Here is a 12634-nt window from a genome sequence, read left to right on the forward strand (position 1 = left end):
AGAATTCTTGCCATTGTGACAAAATAGGAAAGGAAAACAATCAAGTGAAGAACTCATTTTGGCTTATACTTTCAGGGGCCTTGTCCATACTTTGTTAGCTTCATTGTTTCTGGGTTTCGGTTGAGGCAGATCATAACAGAAGTACATGAAATAGGAAAGCAGAGGGATAAGAATGAGTTGGGAAGGAAGCTTTTTTTCTTTTCCAGAGCATGATCCTGATGACCAAGTATGTCCAGCCTCCTAACTCCTACTGCTGGTCAATAACACCATCATATTATGAGGCTATAATGAAACTAATCCTTTGAAGAAGTCAGAACCATATCATGACTGAATCACCTTCCAAAAGCCTTCCTCTGAACACTCATATATTAGGATCTACATTGTTAACTCATGAATCTTCAATGGGGAAAATTCACATGCATACCACAATGGAGTTATTCAGTGAAGATTAGGAAAGAGATTCAGGATGAGCCTGGTGGTAAAGGCGTCTTTTCTAGAAGCTTTCTCCTTTTGTTTTGAACTTGTTTGTTTTCTTTCTCCTTGTTCACTCTTTCTTGGCCTAGTGGTGTTTTGACTACCATTTAGCTTCTATGTGCTTTCTCTGTTCCTGTCTGCACCTTTGAATACTCAAGACTCTAGTAGAAGGCTCTGGACTTGGCTTGTCTCCCTTCTCCTTCCCTGTCTCTTCTCCATGTTTCTTTTCTTGCCAATCAGCCCTCTGGGTTCCTCAAGTTTTATAAGGATATTGTGTACAAATAAAATAGCTGCAGAGTTCAGATAACATGGACACCATTTCCTGCTGAGAAATTTTATACCTCAGTGACAAATTAGAATTATTATGGCAGTCTTGACAGCTACTTAACTAACATATCACTGGGGATGTTTTTACAAAATTTGCTGAACATGAAACAGTAAACACTTAATGGCCTCTGCAGTAAAATTAAGTCAGCAAACAGCAACTATGAAGGTAACCTATTGTGTTCAGTTGGAAAGAGAGAATTGAGGTAATGTTTACCAGTGTAAACAAGCTACAAGCTCCCAGCTGATCTAGAAACAGAACATAAATAGACAGGGACTGATAGTCCATGGAGGAAATCAAAAGAAAAAAAAAAAAAAAAAAAGAACCTGACCACTGATCACACCAAGTTTGTTGTTTGATATCAGTTCACGACATGAGGTTCTGGTTACTAAAACTGCAAAATAATCTCTCACGAAGTAAATGAGGGGAATTATTAGTCACTACTCTGGAATAGAGGGCTAATTACAGGCTTTTAACAGAACCGTGTGCTTTCTCTGATGAATGAAATATACGTTATGTTTCCAACCTCTTCATAAATCTAAACAGTATTCGAAGACATAGTATGTACCACTTCCAGAACTTCTCTACAAACTAACCTACTTAGTATCCCCTACTTCTTTCCCTACTTGATTATGTATTTGACACTTCTATAAAGACAAAAGGAACTACCATAACACAGAAGAGGTTTGAGTCAGCAACTTCTTAGACTGCAGCTAGAGAACAATTCTGAGACAAGATGGAGTCAATGATAAACCTTTATTGTGTTATGACAGCAATAGTTTCACTATTTATCTTGTTATAGTAGTAACTACAGAAGCCATAGTTTCCAACATATTAATGGGATTTAGAGAGAAGCTTTAACAATGTGGCCTCTGAGCAGTGTAGATTCATTTTGAATGTCTAGTGGGAATTTACCATATCATTTTGCAAAATACACTTCTGTAACCCTAAGAAATTATTGACCTAAGAAATCACTGCCCGGTTGGGAAGCAAGCCAACATTTTAATTGTGTACAACTGAACATGAATGTGATGATCGGGGTTCTGCACAATTATAGGAAAGGAATTACTGAATATATGTTTTCCACAAATGGCTGTCATAGTGCACTCAAAGGAGAAATGAATCTGACCATCTTGATGACAGCCTGTGAAACCAAAGCCATGCAATATATATTCCTCTGAGAAAATGGAAACTTGTATTCTTTGACAGGGTAATTATTATGCTCTGTCAAATTACTTGGCTTTTCTTCATAAAAAGTCACTTAATACTTCATGCACATACTACTTTTGCCATCAAATATCACTTTAAGGAGACTTAATAATTTAGGAACTTTTTATATTTAAAATGAATAATCCAATAGATACATGAGATGTCTTAAGCAGACAGTTCTCTCATGCTGGATGTTGTTGCTTCTGATTCAGAGAGAGCCACGGAATTGCATAGTAAGGAGATTGCTTGGGACTCACAGGGGTCAGAATGTCAACAATACTACCATAAATAGTTTCAGAGAGTGTAATGATTTACTTCAGAGAGACATTTCCCTTTTACTGTATATTTAAGAGAAAAATCCAATTACTGTAAAACAATATTAGTAAAATATTCATGATGGGTATATTTTAACAGGCATTTAAAATGAATAATATAATAATTAATCCAGATTGTTTTTCTCATAAGCTTCCCTGTTTCAATCACTTGATTACATAGGGATTTTTTTTTTCATTATCATATGTCACAGAGAGGAAAATGGTAGTTCAATGCCATTATACAACTTCTACCATCATCCTATTGTTGAAAGAAATAAAGTTCTGTCCTAAAAGGATTGCTTAATTCTGCAGCCAAATGCTCTGTTGAGGAATGCAGATTTTGAGTTACCCGAAATTCCAGTGCAGCCTAGCCTCCCATAGTTTCAACATAGCAGCAATTTCATGAATACATTTTTTCCAATGTAGTGATGGAAACATCATGTAGGCAGGTCATAGCAAATAGTGACATCAATATTATAGGCCCCTGATACTATCAATGGCACTCTTAGACTTTTGGTTGGTGGGAGTTAGGGTCTATTCATGCATTCCAGAATATCTATCTGACAGGATCATAAACATATACTGGGATGGACAGTGAATGACATTTGAAGATGGTTAGAAAAGCTCTGGATATTCAGGTTTCCACCTTCTTTATTTCACTGATGTTCTGTCAATCAGTTTATTTTTAGTCACAGCTTCTTTCAGAGGAATTTTCCTCACACTCCTAATAAAGTATCCAATTTTGACTTTATATCCAGTGTGAAGTTAAGCAGTGCAGAGAATATAATTTACAGCTCTGGGGAAACTGTAAATTATTGATTATTTTTTTCTGGAAGACATAGCAAGCTTTTATTATTTTTAATAGTCTAACATCAGTGGGGTTAACTTAGCTATATTAAATATACCTCTATTTTACCTTTTTATCTAATTTATTTCTTTTTTATTTTTTGACAATTTTATACATGTATGGAGGAAATTTTTTTTTTATCAAATCCAACCTATCTTTCAAAATAATGGAACAACTAAATTGTAAAGCCAGTTAAAACTCTTCATAAATCATCCTATCTGAACTCTTTACTTACTTTACTTCTGCTTACTTGTAGAAGATGAAAACTCTTGCAATAGTTCATCACTATCTGAGGAGGAGGTACAGCAACCCAGAAGTCCACGATGCCTTTCCCTTTTCATATGGCTTCCTCTTCCTAGAGGCCCTTGCCTCTACTTCATGTATAAAATCTTGGGCAGCAAGAGATGTCAATATGATTGTTTAGTGCTCTTTGCATCACTATGAGCAAAGTGCCTTTTAGGAAAACATAAGGAAGGAGAGATTGCTTTCCACTCACAGCTTAAATACCTCTCATTCCATCATGACAGGGAAAGCATGATAGAGTTTATGGCTATGAGAGCATGAGATAATGGTTGCTCATGAAGCATTAAAACATGAAACCTGCCAGACACCACCTCCTAAACATTCCACAGCTTTCCCAAAACATTACTACCAATAGGGGGCATTCCGGGTTCAAACAATAATACTGGTGATGTTAACTGGATGGAGTTAAGAGTGAAGAAAGAGGAACCTCGTTTGAAATGCAGAAACTATCATAGTTAAATTTACCTTACTCAGGGACTGGCACATCAAATCATTTTCCATAATTGGTTAGAGATAAACTAAATCCACACAATGGGATGTGTGTGTTCCAGTAAAAGATGCTAGTCATACCATTGCAGTCAAAAGAAAGTACGTGATAAAGTGCATTGCATTCTTCAGCTTTATTCTAAAATTAAAGAAATTATCTAAAGATCCACTAAACCTATTTAAAGAAATATATTTTGTGGCTTATACATATGGTTACATTTCTTTTCCTTTTAACATTTTCTGTATGTTGGTGATAGACAGAAGTTTACATGAAGAATAGATTTCCAGGAGTCAGGACACCATCATTTTGTTTATCTCATTTTTCTTAGCTATTTCTATTATGGTCCTAAGAAGTATGTACTGTATTGCTATAATTCTAAAATTATAAAGACTCTGAGTCCTGTTGGCATGTCAATATAGCATCAATAGCAAATTGAAATGGCTAGGAACTTTAATGGCAGGCTGCATAGAGCAAATGTATATCTGTGGACTTTTCTGGCTGAGAAGTTAACAGACTGTCATTAAATTGGGAGTTCAATCTGATGGCATAGGTACTGGACTCTGCCCTTAAAAGGCAGAGCATAAAGAAATCTGAATTCATCACTGCTTTACTTTGTAACCTCAAGACATATTGTATTCCTAAAAAAAAAAAAAAAAAAAAAAAAAAAAAAAAACACCTCTAGAAGACATCAGTTTTGGAGGAACGTATGCTAACAGGAATACTTTCATTGAAGTTTTCAAATTTTCTTTCCTTCTTAATCTTCCAAGTACCAGAAGTATATTGACTAGAAAAAAAGAAAAGATGAAATGAAAAATTGAGTGATTGGGGGGGGGGGTCAAAAAGACCACCATTATCATCCTAAAAGCTATCAAAGAGAATACCTAATGCAAAAGTGTACACAGTGAAGGAAATGATGTAAGCAAGTCACAGTCTACTTTGAAGAACACATTTTACTAAGATTTAAAAAAAGAAATCAATGGTAAATAGGTAACTCAAGCAGACCAAAGAGAACCCTACATTGTAATTAGAAGTGGTATTTCCTGGCCACCCAGTCTCAAAATAATCACACAGAAGCTTAATATTAATTATAAACCATTTGGCCTAGTGCTCAGGCTTATTACTAATTATCTCTTCAAAATTAAATTAATCCATTTCTATTAATCTATCTTTTGCTGCTTAGTGGCATTACCTGTTCTCTAGTGCATATTTTTGCTCTGGCAGTTCCTGGCATCTGCTCCTAACCCTACTTTCTTCTCCTTGTATCTCTTCTTAGATGTCCTACCTGGCTCTATACTGCCTTGCCATAGGCAGAAGTAGCTTCTTTACTAACCAATGGTAATAAAACATATTCATAGCATAATGACGGTATTTCCCACAGCACAGTCTAAACACTATAGGAGGAAAGATATGTAATATTTTCTAGATGGAACAGCTCAATGATACATCAGCTAGAGGCAACCTGAGTATGACTTCTAGAACTCAGGTCAAGTTGGAAGGAGAGAAGACACTCCAAAAAACTGTCCTCTGAGTTTCACAGGAAGGTCTTGACAGACACCCACACATGTGAGTAACACACACAGACAGACACACACACACACACACATATACACACACACAGACACACACACACACACACACACACACACACAAACTAATCCCACACACAAATCAGTAAACAACACCCACACACACCTCTATACCCCATACATTCATATGCAAGCATGCACACACATATCCATATACAAAAAATAGTACATTTTTTAAAATATGGTTTCAAATTGAAGTGCTCTTGGGGAATTAAAGGTTTCCTGTGAAACTAAATTGTAAATTTGCAAGGAATGTTCAGGCAGATTGAAAGCCTGTCATCAGCATCTTCAGTTGTGTTCTCAGAAGAAGGGCAAGCTCTTAGAAGGACTGAGGTAGATGAAAATGTTCTTCACAAGGCCAGGTTTGGGAAATGATACTCCTTGTTGCACTGTAAGGTATTGTTGGGGGGCACACAAGTGTGGAAGTAGACCAGGTAACAATATGTTCCAGACAGCATAAGTGGTGCTTTGACAATAACAGCGTCAGAGTAAAAGGACCTGGAGTATTTGATGATGAGTCAAGGTGGTAACATGAAAGGTAGTGCTAGCTTTGTCTCAACCCAGTCATAATACATAAACGTGTCCCTGAGAGTGCAGCCATATCAGACAGTTTTTCCCAAATTCATTATGTGCCCCTCCCGAAAGTGATCATATAGACTCATAAAACTAATTCTAATTAGTCCTTTTATTCTTTGCTCATAAAACGAGAAACCTTCATTCTTTTTCCAAGTGGAACTCTTTAATAACTTTTTTAAAATTTCTCTCTTTAAAAAGCCGTTTTATATGTTTGAAGTAAAATAATTACTGAATGGTGAAGAATGTATTTCTAATTCCACAATTACATTATTAAAAAATACTTGCTTAAGAATATCTAGAGGACAAATTACTTTATTTAAGTGCACTCTAATTCCCCTAGGGCTTTGCAAATAATAAAGAGGTGGACTAAAAAAGCCCAAGATACAATTGGATTTTTTTTCTTCTGTCTTTTCACTCTTTCTTCCTTAATGACTTTCTCTTTCTTCCTTCATTCTTTTCTTTTCCTTCCTTTCTTCATTTTTTTCTTTCAATTCTTTTCTTGTCTATTGAGAGAGGGTCATGCTATTTAACCATGGCTGGTTAGCCTCAAAATTACTGCATAGACTAGCCTGACCGTGAATTTGCAGTGTTTTTTCTACTTCTGCCTACTGATTGTAGGGATCCAGAATATAATTTAAATCTGATTTCCTATGCACAGGCAAGGTAGCATCTACTGGTACGAATATGTCTACAGTCCGTGACCAAGTCTGCCACTCATATGGATATGTCACACTGCTTATTTGTGTGTCCCATGACTGGTTCTTAGGTTACTTCTCTATTTTAGTTTTGTGACTAATCTTGGAGTGGATATGTCATTAATACACTACTACAAATTATTGTGGTATATAGTTTTAAATCCCATGCAGATTTTATTTTTAATACAATGTACCATTTGTGCCTTTAAAAGCACCCTTCCTATACCAGGCTTTTTATTTTGGAACTAGCTTAGGCTTATTTCTAAATAGCCTTTTTTGTTTTTGTTTTTGTTTTTAACTTAAATTAACCTGTTTCTCTTAGTCTACATTTCCCTCGGGGCCTTTTGCCTTGTTTCTTTCTGTCTGCGTATCTTAGTTTCGCTGGTTCTCATATCTGTCTGGTGGCATCTCCCTCATTCCTTCCTCTCTTGATTTCTCTCCTTTTTTCTTCTCAAACCTAGATTCTTCCTCCTACATGTTTCCTATGCCTGCCAACACCACTTATTCTTCTCTACCCTAGTTATTGGACATTTGGCTTTTTTTTTTTTTTAAATCAGGTAATGTAACACACTTGTTACATTAATAAATAAATGCTGCCTCATAAACAAATGTAACACATTTACACAATTAAAGTAATATTCCACAGCATGAACAAATGTAACATATCTTCGCCTAATTAAAATAATATCCAACCACATTTCCCCTTTTTCTCTAAATCAAAATGAATGACTTTAACATAGTAAAGCTATGTACAACAAGCATAATTTTCAAGTAAGAATTATATTTACAAATTCTAGTTCATTTGCATTGGGCAAAGTCAGAGAAAATTCTCTATTACTAATCGTATCTCATTACATTCAAAGTGTTGTACCTAGTTTACCTTCTATTATAACTCATGAAAACTATAGCTGTAACTAACTAGTCTTCAACTCCATCAAAAACCCCAGAAAGATAGATATAACATAGCATTGCTTGAATACACAGGAAGTGTATTGCAAACCACTTCTGAAACTCAAGAAATGACAGAGATACTTTGCTGACTGGACACACCAGAATATCTAGCAGGCTTTTGTATGAAACAGGAATTTTGAAGGATTCCACAGCCTTGTTTTGGCAAAGTTTGGCAGTCTTTCTCTGTTGTGTCTTGCTTGTCCACTTTGTACAGCATACTGTCAACAGTCAAGGCAAGGGTGGTTTCTTGCCCAAATGGCCAACCTTGCAACAGTTAAATCAAACTCCATATGGAGTTTCTTCAATGCTCATTGTCCTTTTTGAAGTAAATTGGTGCTGCCAGGAGCAGATGTGTCTCACCATCATGAAAAGCCTCAGGTTATTAAATGTCATAAATCTCATATTCTGTAGGTCTTTGAAGTGTTTGAAGATCACCTATCTTTCTAAATATCTGTTCAACATTGAAAACATACCTAATGCGATTACAAGTTTGATTATTATAGATGACTAACTACTAACCTGCATTTCTTAATTATACATTACATTTTAAAACAAGCGGCATAAGTACAATATTTTTTTAATTTATATATATGAATATTTTGCATGCATATATGTATGTACACCATGTGCCCCCAAAGGACAGAAGAAGGCACCTGGAACTGGAGTACAGATGATTTGGAGCACAATATTTTAAACACGAATAAAATCATATAAACAGTATAACAGAAACAACTTTAATTTTTTATCAGTCTCCCAAAATCTATTCAAATGTAAAATATTTGAAGTGAATAGTCCTTTTTTATTTTGTATTTCTACAGTACCCTTAAATTATGACAAACATTCATAGCCCACTGAATAACCAAAAACCACCACCTACCACCACTCTTGGGAATGTGGATGTTGTGTTTTCTAGACTGCTTCCTGTTGTCTGTGGGTGAAGGAGTCTTTTTAGGTAACCTGTGAAAATTGACATAATGGTCAAGTCCTAGAAAAACTAGTTATAGCATTTGTTTGCCAGTCTCTTGCAATGGGGAAGTGCAAGGCTTATCTGCAGTCCTGGCTAGAATAGCCTGTGAATTGGGGTTCATCTCAGTCAGCATCCTTGAAGCTGTTCTGGATGCCTAAGAGGCTCACCTGGGTCACCTCTTTTCACTGGTGTCTGCTCTGAAAACACACAACCTGGGCTCTCCACCTCAGCTTTGGCAGCTGCTTTCTCCTGCTCCTCTGGTCTGTGAGAGCAAAGCCTTAAGCTTGCCGGCCTGGCCTGGGGTTGCATTTATCCAGGAATTGTATTAAGTTACCCCAGCATCGGGTGCCAGTGCCACCAGGCATACTTTATTTAGATTTTTCTTGCTACTTTAACATGTAGGCTGTTTTCGGTGCTCTCCTATATGGCAGAGCTTCTCAAAGGAGCTGAGATTTTGTTTGTTTGTTTTGTTTTAGCTTTCTCGGGTCTTACGTGGAAATTCAAGCCCCACATTGGGTTCCAAATGTACAAATACTTTTTGTTTGGGGCCAACAACCAGTTCCCAAATCATCACATAGAAACTTACTAGTTTTAAATGATTGGCCAAGCTTAGACTCATTTTTGGCTAGGTGTTTTAACTGATATTAACCTGTTTCTCTTTATCTACCTTTTGCCTCGGGGCTTTTTATATTTCTTCCTTCTGTATAACTTACTCTTACTGCTTCTCATGTCTGTCTGTCTGGCGGCTGCCTGGCTGGCCCTGAGTGGTTTCTTCTCTTTCTCCCTTGTTCTTTCTTCTCTTCTTTTCTCTCCATCTTTCTTCTCAAGCCTCATATTTATTGTCATTGCCTGCCAGGCTCACCTGTCCCCTTCCTGCCTAGCCATTGGCCATTCAGCTCTATGATGATCAATCAGATGCCCTTAGCCTGGCAAGGTAAAACAAATGAAATGCATCTCTACATAGTTAAGCACACATTCTTACATCACTAAATAAATGCTGCAGAAACAAATGTAACACACCTTTACACAGTTGAAGTAATATTCCAAGTATGAACAAGTACAATATATCTTTGCCTAATTAAAATAATATACCATAAAACATTCACAATTTACATGTGGAAGATTTTATAAATTATGGTTTTATTTAATATATGCCCTGGAATTAGAACTAATATTTTTAATGCATTGATCTTCTACTATGCTTAAAATAATTAATAATTAAGAAACAATATTTTAATAGCAATACATTTTTGCTCATAAGAAAATATATACTTGTTTCTTGAGTCAAATAAAACAATACTATTATAATAGTAGCATATATTTATATTTTTTCAGGTCTTTATTTCTTCATGTTGTTTTTTGTGTTACCGTCCAATACTCTTTCATTTCAAACTGTAAGCTTTCTTTTAAAGTATCTTGTAGAGTGGGCCGATTGTCAACAAATTCACCCATCATTTATTTATTCAAGTCTGGATGCTTTAATTTATCCTTATACTTTTAAAGTTCAAATATTTATTTAAACTTTTACTATTTCAGTGTGTGTTTACATTTTTAAGTATGTATGTGTGACAGATTTTTCCATGTGTATATGTGTGAAGGACTGAATTTAGCATCAAGTGTCTGTCTCTATTCGCTTTGGAGGCAGGGTCACCTCAAGGCCTCAGCTCCACTTGCTAGCTAGCTGGCCCCTAGGAGCTACCAGACTCCCACCTCCTAATTCCAGAATTACAATAGGCTCCACTGTGTCCTGCTGGTACAGGGACTCTTGAAAAAAAAAAAAAAAGGAGGCCTTGTTGCTATACAGAGAGCATTTTACCTGCTAAGCCATCTCCCTGCTGGCCCTAAATCTGTCTTTTGAAGGAGTTTCATTGTTGTTTCCCAGATTTAGGATTTTGATTGAAAGAGTTTTTCCTTTATTATTTTAAATATTTCATCCCATTGGTCTCTGCTTCTCTAGATCGTTTTCATGAGAAACCCACATATAGTTTTACTGAGAATACCTTACCTCTGGGGATTGTGCCAGGTTCTCTTTTGATGTTCATTTTATGTTTGATTTTTACTAATCTTATTGCAATATATTTCACTGTGTGTCTTTTTGAATCAGTATTTCCTGGAGTTAGATGAGAATCATACATGCCTGTATTTATGTCTCAATATACTTGAACAAGATTTTGGCACTCTTTTTCAAATCTTTGCATTTCTTCCTCCTCCTCCCCCCTCCCCCCTCCCCCACTCCATCACCTTTGTCTCTTGTTTTCTTCTTTCTTGTTGATGCCCAACACTACAAACATCCTTTTACCTGCTAAAATTTCCCTTTGAATCCAACTTAATTTTAGTTATTTTAATTTTTAGCTCTAGAGTACCCTTTGCTTTGCTATTTCTATGATTACTGTTTTTTATTTATTTTATTTTTCTGTTTTGTCCATTCATTATTCTTGTCAATTTACCCATGTCCCATGTTCCCCCAACCCCGAGGGCATTCCAGGTATTAATTTTAAAGTTCTTGTGTTGTATATTTTTCAAAAGCTATTTTTGTAGATTATACTTCTATTTCATGTATTTATGTTCTTTTTGAATATATCAAATTTTCTGGTTTGTTCTAAAAGTTTATATTTTAAAAAGAAAATTTGGAGCTTTATATCCAATGATGTGGTATCTTCAAGTTTAGATCCTTTTTTTTAAGCTTGTTTTTAATTTTTCGTTTAAAATTTTAAAATATTTTATTTAATAATCATATATGAACATAGTGTGTTTGCATTAAACCCATGCCATGCCTCATCTTTTCTTCTTCAATACCTTCTTTATTACTATTCATCACTTTTTTTCCAAATTCCTATTATCTATTTATCTATCATCTATCATATTTCTGTTATCTCTCTAACTAATCTATCATATATATATATGTCTCTTTCTACACACACACACACACACACACACACACACACACACACACACTGGGTCCATTTAGTGCTGCTTGGCTGTCTGTAAGTGTATGGATGTTGGTTGGATTGTCTACTCGAGTACAATCTCTCAGTGCACACATCCCTGAAGAATATTGTCTACCTTTCCCCTAGAAGCTGCCAATTGCCATTAACTCCTCAGATAGAGATAGAGCTTCATGAGCCCCTTCTCCATCCATACTGGAATTTTTCTAAAGTACCAACTTGATATTCAAACTTAAGGGTTTTCAAGCTTTCTCAAAGGCAGTGCCTTTCTCTAGACATATATGGTGGCGTTAGAATGTCATTCATATGTGAGGTTGGTCTTTAATCCTTAACTTCAAAACTGGTTACCATGGGACACAAAAGTAAAAGTGAAGAAGAGAAGGCAAGAGACCAATGTTTGAAATCACTTGAGGTTATATCATCCAAGAACAATGATTTACAACAAACGGATACATAAAACAGTAGTCTTCACATTTATGCCTTGTGCTCATAAGCAGCAGCCAAATCAGAACCTATATTGCTGATATTTGAAGGACACAGTTCTTTTTTGCCAAAAGTTCTTACCTAACAATTTGTGCAATGTTTCTAGTAATTTAAACATGATTGTCTTCTGTTAACTGTATGGTAGAGCATAGTTAGCTAAAGGTGATAGTGAAAGACCCAGAAAGCGTCGACCTTCATGATCCAACTCAGGAAAGGCAACACCCCAAATCTCTCATGAGAAGCAGTCTTGATGCAAACTGCATGAGGGCTTTTTATTCCAAGTGCACTGGGGTCCACAGTCATGTGCTAAGCATGGATAGAGGACTGAGGACCCGATTACAGAATTGAGACAGTTTTTATAGGGGTTACAACAAAGTCTGCGCATCGTAAACCAATCATCTCATAGCATCAAGAGCCCACATGGTGCGGGTTAATCAATTTAAACCATTTTATAGTTTTTTAGAACAATCAT

The sequence above is a fragment of the Phodopus roborovskii genome, unplaced genomic scaffold (assembly GCF_943737965.1).
Source record: "Phodopus roborovskii unplaced genomic scaffold, PHOROB, whole genome shotgun sequence".
In the NCBI taxonomy this organism is placed as follows: domain Eukaryota; kingdom Metazoa; phylum Chordata; class Mammalia; order Rodentia; family Cricetidae; genus Phodopus; species Phodopus roborovskii.